This window comes from Lycium ferocissimum, chromosome 5 (genome assembly GCF_029784015.1).
Source record: "Lycium ferocissimum isolate CSIRO_LF1 chromosome 5, AGI_CSIRO_Lferr_CH_V1, whole genome shotgun sequence".
NCBI lineage: Eukaryota > Viridiplantae > Streptophyta > Magnoliopsida > Solanales > Solanaceae > Lycium > Lycium ferocissimum.
Genome location: NC_081346.1, coordinates 17,951,067 through 17,963,575, shown reverse-complemented (window position 1 = coordinate 17,963,575; position 12,509 = coordinate 17,951,067). Strand labels below are relative to the sequence as shown.

General features: G+C 33.0%; 1 protein-coding gene across 1 annotated transcript in view; it reads left to right on the top strand.

The window, feature by feature from the left end:
- The window catches only part of LOC132056318 (protein DOWNY MILDEW RESISTANCE 6), a 14,914-nt gene extending 12,669 nt beyond the window's left edge, over positions 1-2,245 (top strand). Inside the window, exon 5 of the transcript XR_009414750.1 lies at positions 2,218-2,245. The gene's annotated coding sequence lies outside the window, so the exon portion shown is untranslated. The remainder of the gene's footprint in view (positions 1-2,217) is intronic.
- The last annotated feature ends 10,264 nt before the right edge of the window (positions 2,246-12,509 follow it).

The window sequence follows — 12,509 nt, the reverse complement described above, 5'->3', positions numbered from 1 at the left end:
TCATCGGATTGGAACAATGTATATCATGTTTACTTGTCTTAATTTAGTGATGATATATTCAGAATGTTAGTTAAGTTCTCTCTGCTTTTCCCTATCTTGCTTCCTTTGTTAACTCAACTCGGCAATAGTGCAGTAATGCCGTTACTTTTGGGTGGTCTTTAATATTTAAAATACATAAAAAAACCCCCAACATATACTCGGATGGTACCAATGACGCACCCTCGCATGGGCTTACTTTATTATCCTCCTGGCCTTATTTTTTTTCTATTTTTTTGTATCTTTTTTGGTCCGACGTACAAAAAAAAATTAATATGAAAGAAAACAAGAAAATAGTTTTTATATTTTAATAAATATTAATTTTCAGAAATTAATTTATATTTTATTCTCTCACCCACCCCCACCCTCCCTTTCTTTCACATTTCAATTGTTAGAGCTACTAATTGCAAATTATTTTCTCTTTCTTCTTTCTTTCTCCTTTTCTCTTTCTTCTTCTTTCTCAACCACCCCCACCACCGCCGCATTATCGTCAGCATCGTCGCAACCACCGCCGCCACAGCGCCGCCGATCGAACATAGCCCGGGCCATTAAATCGCGCGGTTCGTGTTATAGAGGAATGCGTGCCCGCAAGGTTGGATGCGTCATAATTAATCCGAGTATACGTTGGGGGGGGGGGGGGTTATGTATTTTCCGTTAATCTTTACCCATCAAAATGAAAGTATTTAATTTTTGTCCTTCGCCTAAAATCTCAGGATTTCGGGTTCGAACCCCTATTCAGGCGAAAATTAAAAAAGAATTTGCTAGGCAGGGTTGCTACAAAACTCTTTCCCATGTCGAATATAGATGCTTTTTGCAAAATTAAACGCCTTAAACAATGCTTAAGGAGAGTTTTGCGAGCAAATACGCCTAGCAAACTACCTGCGATAAGGCATAAGCATAGTTTGCGAGGAAACTTTTTGATGTCTTTCGGCACACATGCGTATTATTACTCTATTTCATGCTCCTGATTTAATGTCATTATTTATCATGCTAATTTTGTACATTTTTTTGCGCGATTACCCTTCTTTTGGGGTGGTCTTTAAATTTTGCCTTATATTTAATGGTCTTTAAATTTTGCCGCCGTCATATTATTGTCTTTAAGTTTGCGCGCTTCGTCAGGTAGGCGAATGGGCGAGGTTACGGATTCGAACCCCTTTCGCATAAAATAAAAAAAATAATTTTATAGAAACAGAGACGGGGGCGGTATATATGCGGATCCGGATACACTCCTAAGGAAAAATTAAAGTTATACCGGATCCCGACCTAACTAAAAGCTTAATAATGCTTAATGGTTAATTAGAAGGTAACCATTAAGGTGAAGGGAGAGGTAATGAGTGCTTTGCAAAGTTGGGTGCGTCGTAATTAATCAGATTATACGTTGGTGCTTTTTACGTATTTTCCCTAAAAATTAAAGACCACCCCAAAGTAACGGCAGCATTACTGCACCATTGCCAAGTTGAGATAACAAAAGGAAGCAAGATAGGTAGAGAGAGACTTAACTCCAACACATTCTGAATATATCCTCACTAAATTAAGATCAGTAAACATGATATACATTGCTCCAATCCGATGAAGGAGTTCACTCAGTCTTTAATAATTAACACGATACACACAAACTTCCATAGAGGGAAGTAAAATCATGGAAGCAAATAAAATAAACCATAAGCACTACAACTTATTCCTCTTATTTATTCCAGCAAGATTTTCTAGTCCAGTTCTAGGGGCCAATTGCTATTAGTACTTGCCATTAACCTGCAAAACAGGACATTGGGCTCATGTAATTGGGTAAATCAGCTGCTCGATGAAGATATAATTGTTTTTTACTTCCTAATCTAAATCCCAACCCATAACTATAGCTCCAGACTACAACAAAAAAGGGTAAAAATTTCAAGAAATAGGCTTGGTATGCCCAAGAATTTTTGGTCCTTCAAATGCTGACAACTCTGCAAAAGTGCAAATGAAAATGGTGCGTTTTAAAATAGACATAAGGGTAAAAAACACTCCTTAATTATCATTTTTTTTAAGTTTCCTTACAATGTGTGGATCGAAGTGAGGCTTTGCTACATAAACTATCACGAATTAGTTTACAAGACACACCTCAACTATAAGTTGTTCACTTTTCTTACCTGATAGTTGAGGTAGGAAAAGTGAATAATTGTAAACCAGTTGGTGATAATTTAGGTAGGAAACTCTCACACCTGATAATTCAGGTAAGAAACTCAAGAAAAAGTGGTACTTGAGATGTGTTTTTGAACTCTTTAAAATACTATTAGTAGATTTAATTCTGGAAAAGTTCCAAACAGTGTTCCTGGTCTAAATTCCTTTTTTTTTTTTTTTGTAATACTCGGCATTTGTGAAGTCCCGGGGGAAAAGGAGATCCATCTTCGGGAGGGAATTAACAATTGGGGATTCGGCACTATCACACGGACAAGGTGAGAAGTTGATACATCCTTGCTTTTGTACGAGTTTACAATAGCTCGATGCCATACGCTTTTGTACCTTCCGTTAGTCACTGCCTGCACAACGATCATGAACAATGAGTGTACTAATAAGATTAAAAAATAATTTACACCATTATTGAATTTGAACTTATGTTATTATGTAACATGTCTTATTTCTAGATGACTGATCCCACTTTTATTGACGGGCTATCTGTAGCTATCATTTAAGTGACTTTATTGTCATTATATATAACTTAAACTCGTTAATTTATCCATCTTGTTGCTTATAATTTAAGAAACTGATCACTTGCACTAAATTAAAGGCCACTTGGTTAAAGGTAAGTTATTTACTTAGATTAATGAATAAGGTAGACTTTTCCTTAAGGTATAGTTTAGTTATTCTTAAAATTCTAGGACTTTTAGTCAAGGCATAACCAAAAGTATGCCCACAAACTTTTCCTTAAGGCATAGACTTTGCCTTATAAGGCAGAAGCTTTTAATTAATGATTGTGAAATTTTTCATCGCCTTTGGTGTCCTTATGTCTTATGGGGACACTTTTAGTTAAGGCATAACGAAAAGTATGCCCCATTTGGCGGTAACTTTTTCTTACCATAACTAAAAGTTTGCCTTGAAAAGTAAAAAAAAATAAAAAATATATGCCTCGAGGACATTGAGAGAAAAGTAGTGTCTCGAAATTTGTCAAACTCATCTTGTGATTTTTTTTAAAAAAAGTAAAATGGTTAGCAATTTCAAACTAGGAACCATCGAGTTTTGAGCGCGAAAAGCAAAACTTAAAGACCAGCAATTTGAGGGGCAAAAATTAAAGACCACCCAAAAGAAGAATTGCTCAAATAGTGATAACAACTTAACCGTTCTGTAGAGTTTTGAGGTGCGAATCCATATACGTCTTGCGAAAATTTCTTATTACTAAATTGTTGTTGAACCCCGGTACCTCGAGATATTAGGATTTGAAGGACAAAAATCAAAGACCACCCCAAATGAAGGACAATCCGCGCAAAAAAGAAGAAGTATATCTAGTACGGAATAACATATATGCAACTAGCAAAGGGCAATTCGCAGAATTACCCTTCTAAATGTGTTTTAATTTTGCCTCAATATCTTAATAGTTTAAATTAGTTAAAACTATTTTTCCCATATTTATTCGATTAAATGAGGTCCTTATAAAAATAAGATTTAAAAAAAAATTCGCATATAGGGTGGGGGTTTGAGTTTTTACACGACATGTTATTTAGGTATTGGACTTTGCCTTGACCATATATTTTTGTTTTTTACTTTTTTGGCAAACTTTTAGTTATGCCTTCGGTTCCGCACGGGACATACTTTTAGTTATGCTTTAACTAAAAGTGTGCCCCGTAAGACGAACTAAGTATGTCCCATAAGGCGGAACTTTCCTTAGGGATAACTCAAAGTTTCCCATGTAAGGCAAATCACTCATCCTTAAGGAAAAGTTTTATCTTTGCGGGCATACTTTTGGTTATGCCTTATAAAAGCTAAACCTAAATCATAACTAAACTTTGCCTTAAGGAAAAGTTCATTTGGAAGACTTTTAGTTATGCGGATCCGGATAACTTGATCATTGCACACGGCGAAAAGGTGTTTTCTACACGCCCCCAGTCTTGCCTTGCGCCAATTATTTTTTTTTTTATGTGCACGGGAGTTCGAACCTTAACCTCAGGTATTCGCCCACCTTTTCAAGCGAAGGACAAAATTTAAAGACCACAAATATGAGGGGTCAAATTTAAAGACCACAAATATGAGTGACAAAATTTAAAGACCACCCCAAAAGAAGGATAATCCGTGCAAAAAAATGATTGGCAAAGCCACAAGTCACAATGTGCCAAAGCCCAGCAATGAGCAAGTTGGACCGTTTGGTGAAAGACTGCAAACCCCAAGGCATCCTCAAGGCAGAGCCCAATAGAAAACTATGACAAAATTTAAAATCTTTTATGATATGTATAAAAGTAGTTGTAGAAAAGTAAGTTTAGTTTTGTCAATCCTTTTCCCATTCAGTGCTAAAGCAAATCAAATATTATCAATTTGTAAGGTTTTAAAAACCTAATTAAACAAACTGAAACATGAATCGGTTTATCTAGTTGGTTTGGTGCAGTTTTTCGATTTTCTTGAATACCCTAATTTCGACTAAGTCAAAGTTTGAGCTATCCAGTTTAACGTGGCTGCTCAGTCGAACAAAAACCATTCTGGACTTTCATAAATGGGTCAAGCCTAAGGAAGGGGCCGAATCTATCTAGGGGAAGTTACATAAATACAACATATATAAAAGTTAATTATATAAAGTACAAACTAATTTAGATATTACAAATTGTGTAACTTAAAGCTAAAACTAAGGAGTTTATAAAATAATATTAAAAGTACTCGACATAAGAGATATAGCCAAAGAAGTTGGGAGAGAGAGAGAGAGAGAGATTTTTATTGTCTTTTAATTCTACAAATGGACCTCCTATTTATAGGAGGAAAATGGTGGCCAAGCACATGATAATAGCTTGGAGACCCTGTATTCTTGGTTGCCAAGTTTCCTTGGTGACCAATTATTCATGGTTTTCAAGTACATTAAATGGACACCCATTACTAATATTTACAACACTCCCCCTTGGATGTCCATTAATAGATGATGTGCCTCGTTAAAACCTTATTAGGAAAAATCCTGTGGGAAAAAGTCTTAATGAAGGAAAAAGAGTACACATATCTAGTAATACGCTTTGAGAGCTGCTTCATTAAAAATCTTACCAAGAAAACCCAATGAGACAAAACTTTATTTAAGGGAAAAAGAGTACAACACGTATTTCACTCCCTCTGACGAAGACCAAAATACAGATGTCGGAGTCTTTGCATTCCAATCTTGAATATCATCTTCTTAAGAGTTGAAGTTGGCAAAGATTTAGTGAACAAATCTGCAGGATTGTCACTTGAACGGATTTGTTGCATATCAATATCATCATTCTTGAAGATAATGTACTCGTTCTTGTATACCAATTTATCATATCTTGAGGTTCATGCGAATACGTAGGATTTGTGATCGAATCATCAAATGATCATTTGACGAATCGGTTGATGATCTGCATCTTCATTCCTTAGATAGAGTTGCATTGTCGCCATATAGTATTGTTGCAGTCACGCCAAGTACATTCTTGACTTACTTTTATAAACTATCTGATGTTATCATTCTATGGTTTGACTGTCATGTATAATAACATGGTTTGACAGTAATCCTTCATGGAAAGAGATAACATATTTGGATCGAACTCTTATGTCAATCAGATGAATGCCCAGTATATCCAAAACACTTGACAATATTTCTTTGGATAAACACATTCATGTTATACTTTCACTAGCAGTATGTAATTGATCTTAATTTAACATCTCTATATAGGAGTAAATTATATCATGCTCGTAGTTATAGCAAGATGTATAAGTGTATCAATTGCATAAAGATATGGTACTTTTGTTTTTCCCGACCAATTCAATTTTCTTATTTCAACTTCTTTTGGAAATAATGTCAATTAGCTTTTGTAAACTCTTCAAGAGCTCCAATAATATTCATATGAAAGGTTCTAACTATCTTAAAGAGACAAGGGTAAATATAGTATATTTGTACCATTCGTCAATGAATATACATTAAGGCGATTTCAGTACATCAACCTTGATTCATTTAATCCATTTAAGGATTATAAACAAGTTTCCCAAGAATTTGTATATGCTTCAGGCATTTTGAATCCTTCAGAAATTTTCATATAAATTTTGTCAAGTAAGCCATATAGCCTGTGACAACTTCCATCAGTATAAATTGTGACATCTTCTGATGTCTGGACTACAAGTCCAATCGCTTACCAAGATGCATCATTTCACTTGCTAATTATTTTTACGTCAACATGCTTTAAGAGACGTAGAATTCTGATCCTCACAACCTATACTATATTGCGCGCTATATAGTATCAAAGATATCGTCGACGATATATCATTTTGTATCGGTTCGCAATTCGACATAACTTACTGAAATCTCATCACTTCATTATTTTCATGTACCTGAACCTTTCATAAGATTTACGAAGTGTTATGTCGTAGCTCTTCAAGAGCACATAACCTCCTTATTATGATCATTTGCTCCTTCTTTTTTCAAGGATTATTATATTTGAAACCGATTGATCAACCATGCTCCATGCATGTTATAGACTACACATCCTTCGGGGACATTAAGAGCATTTCTTCAAGAAATATGAAATAGTTGGGTCGAAAATGCTTCCAACATTTGACTTGAATTATCGAGGATCTGCGATGATAATTCACAACATATTTCTTAGGCGCTTATTTTCTCCCCCCTTATGTTAATGACATATATCTTCATTTTCTTTGGGAAAATCCCTCTATGTGCATCATGGTATATCCATTAATCATATACCGCACATCAAACGCTATAAGATGGAAATATCTAGTTCCTGACCCTGAACCAAATATGAGGGGATAATTTATCAAAATTTATTGATCTGAAGCATACAAGTGTTGTTGTATGCAATATATCATATTTCAGACCAAAATCTAAAGCTCTGTTCTTATGAACAATGGTTTAGCTGCATTATGGAGGCATCTAATGCCAAACCAGCTTAGATATAAACCAGCATTATCAAAATGAATTTTCTTGATTACATGTTCGAAAATTGTGCTTTAACTTCCAGCGAGCAACTTCAATTATTTGCGGGTTGACAATAAATGCATGTGTACCGTCTCATAGATGCATTTATTTAAGACATCACATTGCGGTGAACGAGCCACATTCACCTTTTATATTTTTTGGAATTTTGGGGATTCGGTCCAACATTAGGCCGGTGTAATCAACTTATCATGAGAACAAGCAACACAAACAAATTCTTGAAGAATCTTTCAGTTCTTCAATATGTTTTTAATACTCAATTAGAACATCAGATTTAAATCATGATGATCAAAATGGTCTTGTCAACTGATAAAATTATATGTACCCGTAAACTTCAAGTTTACCATGACGAGTGCTATTTATTTTAATAAACTTCTGGTTTACTATTGCATGAAATTGTATATCAATAAACTTCTGGTTTATCATAGTATGTGATCTCATCATGCTCGGGTAACATTTCACATGTGTATTTCTTACCTGTAGTAACTTGAAGATATTTAATATCCCGATCATTTGTAGTCTCAATATGATAACCATTTTTATTGTTAGTAAACTTCAGGTCTACTACAGTTTGTTTTCCGAACGTAACAATTACGATCTACGATGAATGGTATTATCATATATAACATCTTCAAGGGACTTCAATTTATTTATCATAATCAGATATTATTTGGACACTGCTAGTGTCATGATACTTGTAAATAAATAATTACCTCTTCTGGAGCCTTTGATCATTAATTTTTATTACCAAATATTTCTTAAATACTTCTGGTACCATAAAAGCAAATTTCGACACTATTGGTGTCACGAAATAAACATTGAATTCTAAACTTCAATATTTCAAACATCTCCTTCGGAGATTCATTATTAACATCGAATATTTTGTATCTAAGTGTCAACCATATAGTAATCACATCCTTCGGGGGAAGAGATACATTAATTGTTATTTCCTTCAAGGAAATCAATAACAACTAACCATAATGTATCAATGTGGTTATAGTAGAAGCATTCTATTTTTTGCTTTCTTTTTTCTTAAAAAGATACTTTTGATAAAATTATTTAAGATGTTTACGCGTACGACGAGTGCGTGTTGCTATATCTTAATTTCATACCACAAAAATAACATGTATATTCCTTGTATTTTATCTCTCCGGGAGACGAGGTTGTGGTATTTCTTCATTCACTTGAAATGAAACACGATTATTAAATGTGCTTGAAATACGACGCTCATCAATAGCTCGTTATTTTGCTCAAACACGAAGACATTACTTTAGAATATTTCTCGGATATTTTGCTAATTCTTTTACGCTTGGAGGTTTGAGTGAAGATTTTAAAGTTTTACTAACTTGGAGTAAAGTTTAAAGGTTTATTACTTCGGGAGGTCTCTACTACTTCAGTAAATTTCAAATATTTTAAATTTCAAAGGAAAATTTCAAAGTTTCTACTTCGAGTAAAATTTCTTGTACTTACTTCGAGTAGAATTCAAAGCCTTACTTCTTCATGAGTAAAATTCATAGTCTTATTGTTTCGTGAGTAGAGCTCAAAGTTCTACTACTTCGGGAGTAGAGTTCAAAGTTTGCTACTCGAGGAGCAAATTTATGAGTTTAGTACTTCAGGAGTAAAGCATAATATTCAAAATATTTCTTCTCAATTATTCTACCTCTTCTGGAGATGAATCATGATATTTTCACAATCAGATGCACGTTTATATTTATAGGCTTTACTACATATTATCACATTCACTTCAGGAAATGGATCTATATTTATAGCTTATATCAAAAAATTTCATTCTTCAGAAATGGAACACAATTATTTGAACGCGCAGGCCTTAAGCATATCAAATTGTGATAGTTTAGAATTTCTTTGACATATTCGCTACTTTCAGAAAGAATCGAGGCATACATATAATGTTGAGAATTTTTCTCTAACATATTCACAGTTGTAGCCATAGCAAACCTATGAAAATATTACCAGGCATATAAAATATTAGAAATATTTATCTCCAATCTCATGATATTGCATACAAATAAAACGGGACCTGCATCACTACTTGACAAAAACACGTGATGATAATTATAGGTGATGAACCCATTTAATCAAGCTCAAAGGATCCAAAGAACATGGAGTAATACTTATCTTATGCATCGTAGACGAATTTCAACATTAGTAGAATTCTGATAGTTGGAATTGTATAAAAAACACCAACTGTTGCTAGTAAAGAACCACATCATCTCCAGAATCTATTTTGCCGAGTTTCCCATAAATACTCCCAATGATTTTGACTAATTAAATCACGCATATTGGGCACCGTATCATGTTAAATTGAGAGCAATCTTGTAACTTAAAGAATTGTACCTAAAATAGTAAATCAAACTCAAAATAGTGAAATACGGGCCGATAACGCGTTATAAAATAATATTAAAAAAAATATAAAGATACAGAGCATAAATTGGGAGAGAGAGAGAGATTTTTTTATTGTCTTTCAATTTACAAATGGACCTCCTATTATAGGAGGAAATGGTGGCCAAGCATTACGATAATAAGGAGTAAAGCTATGTATTCTTTGCTTTAAGCTTTCCCAAAGTGATATTCAAGGCTGAAAGAAAATGATATCCATTACTAATATTTACAATAAGGAGATAATTGTTATGAATAAAAAGCTAAAAATAAGAGATTTCCCTATATTGATAACGACTAATGTGTATATCAAAACATAATAATTGCTTACCAAAAAAAAAATCTACACAATCTACTAACAAGCTAATTCATGAACAAGTATATATATTGTTATATATGTTGTACTATTGTATTATGTTATTACATAGTACAATTAATTGATACTTATAATGATATATTCATATATTACGTATATTGTAATACTGTGTAATAAATATATATTATACAAAATAAAAAAGGTATTATATATTACATACTGCATTTAATATACAAACTTAAATATACTAGTTCCTACTATTTTATCCACAAAATTTTATTACCATCTTTTCAATTACACGTACCAATTTAAATATACCATATACATGGTATTACAATATTATATACTGTATATAATATACAAACTTAAATATACTATTTCCTACTATTATAGCCGCAAATATTTTATTACCATCTTTTCAGTTAACTTACCAATTTGAATATACCATATATTTAGTATTATTATATTATATATATATATATAAACTTAAATATGCTAATTTCTACTATTATCACAATTATTTTATTATCATCTTTTTAATTACACTTAGCAATTTGAATATACCATATATTTTTTGTATTTTAGCCTTAGAAATAAAAATGTGAGAAAGTGATAACACATGTGAAGCAAAAAGAATTCTGAAAGCTTAAGTAAAAAAAACTACAAATACAAAATACTAAAAAATAGTGCAGATCATGAGACTTTGAATGTGTATATAAAAGTAAAGTTTGAGAAATTATTTTTCTAGGAGTTTGAGGAGATAAGTTCACTAACATGGAAGAAGTTTTAAGGGGAGAGGTCATGGAATTGAACATTTAAGAGAGCACCATTTGATTGATAAGATAAGCAATTTTAGGTGAGAGAATTAGATTTTATTGAGTATTTATTATTAGGAGAGATATTTTAGGATGTGAAAGGTTGTATATAGTCTAATTAAAATTTAAAAAAGTGAAATAAATTGTATATATGTAATTTTTTTAAAGTAACTGTAACTTTTGAAAATTATTATTTTAAATCTTGTATTTGTGTGACTTTCCCATCCACCTACGATGCTTAGCTCTGGACCAACTTTATGTTGAAAGATCGACTTAATTCCAGGATCTACTCAAACGATTTTGTTGAGCCCAAGCCCTATACAAGGAAAGAAAAAGTTATAGTATTTGAAAAAGTCAAACGGAGATTTCAAAGCTAGAAATATCAGTGAGTAGCTACTAGCTACCTAGGTAAATCATGGTTAGATAAGAATTAGCTGAACGAAGATTAGGATGATTAGTCGATAATTTGCTAAAGTAATGAATGAATAGCTGGACAAGCCACCAGCTACGCTTACATGATTTAGGACGTACAGCTATACCAAAGAAAATTAAAGGAACAACGGTAGTCCTGCTTTCTAGAAATATATTGATCAAAGGATCTTTTTTTTTATTTTTATTTTCACCCTGCGATTAGTACCTGTTTGGCGCGACTGATTTGGATTCACGCTGAAAAATTTCACTTTTGAGTAAAACGCTCTCTACCAAAGACGATCTTTGGTGGTAATTGATCAGAGACAATTTGCACGGTTGCCCTTCTTTGGGGGTGGTCTTTGATTTTTGCCCCTTAAATTGCTGGTCTTTAATTTTTGCCCTTCGCCTAAAAAAATACCCGATTCGGATTGACTACGAACGTCAAAAATAAAAATAAAAAATTCATTAAGGCATTGCCTTGAGGCTAAACTTCTCCCGCTTTGTTTTCTCCCGCATTTTTTGCAAAGTGGGCCTTGCTTTTTTTTTTTTTTTTTTTTGACTAGTTGAGCCTCAACCCGCATATTTTTATTTTGTATTTTTTATTTGAGGGACAAAAATTAAAGAGAGTGCCTTTGGAGGATAATCCGCGCAAAAAATTGATCAGAGACGTGTTGTATACAGAAAGGCATTCCTCAATCCGAACCTTCAATAAATTTATTTCTTGCTACTCAAAAGCCAGGATATCCTTAATTATAGACTCATTTACAAGCCCTGCTCTATTTAGGCATCAATCACCCCACTGCTTCCTTCGTTTTATGCAGTCACTATATCGAATTTAGTCATTAAATCGTTAACCTTTATTTTTTCGGCGTACTTTAGACATAGGTGATGAGTAAAAGTACTTTTCCTTAATGTAATTGTGCTAAAATTGAGAATCATAATGGTGAATTTAGCTTTCCAGCTTCATATTTTGGCCAATTTAGACATTTTCACCATCAAAATGTATAGTAGTTTCCTCTTTGTTTTTTAACAAAGAGGATAGTTACCATCGTCGTGCATAACACAACTTCTTAGACTTTAGCTGGGACCAAAGTCAAACTAAGAAAGTGTTTTATATTTTTTGGCTACTTCCAATTTGCAACTTGGTTTCTACTTTATTCTTATGGTGAGCCCTACAACTTTAATTTGTTCTATTCTAATCTAATTTATTTTTCGTTGGACAATCAGATCATCTAAGACTATTTCCTTTAATGCATTTTATCCTCTTCTGTTTATTTTTTGATGTGATAATTACTACTTTCGCTTATTATTTATTACCGCACATCCATATTAACATTCAAATTTCTGAACACCTTACTAAATATAAGTAAAATATGTCTCAGGAATCATAAAAATTTGGGAAAATATA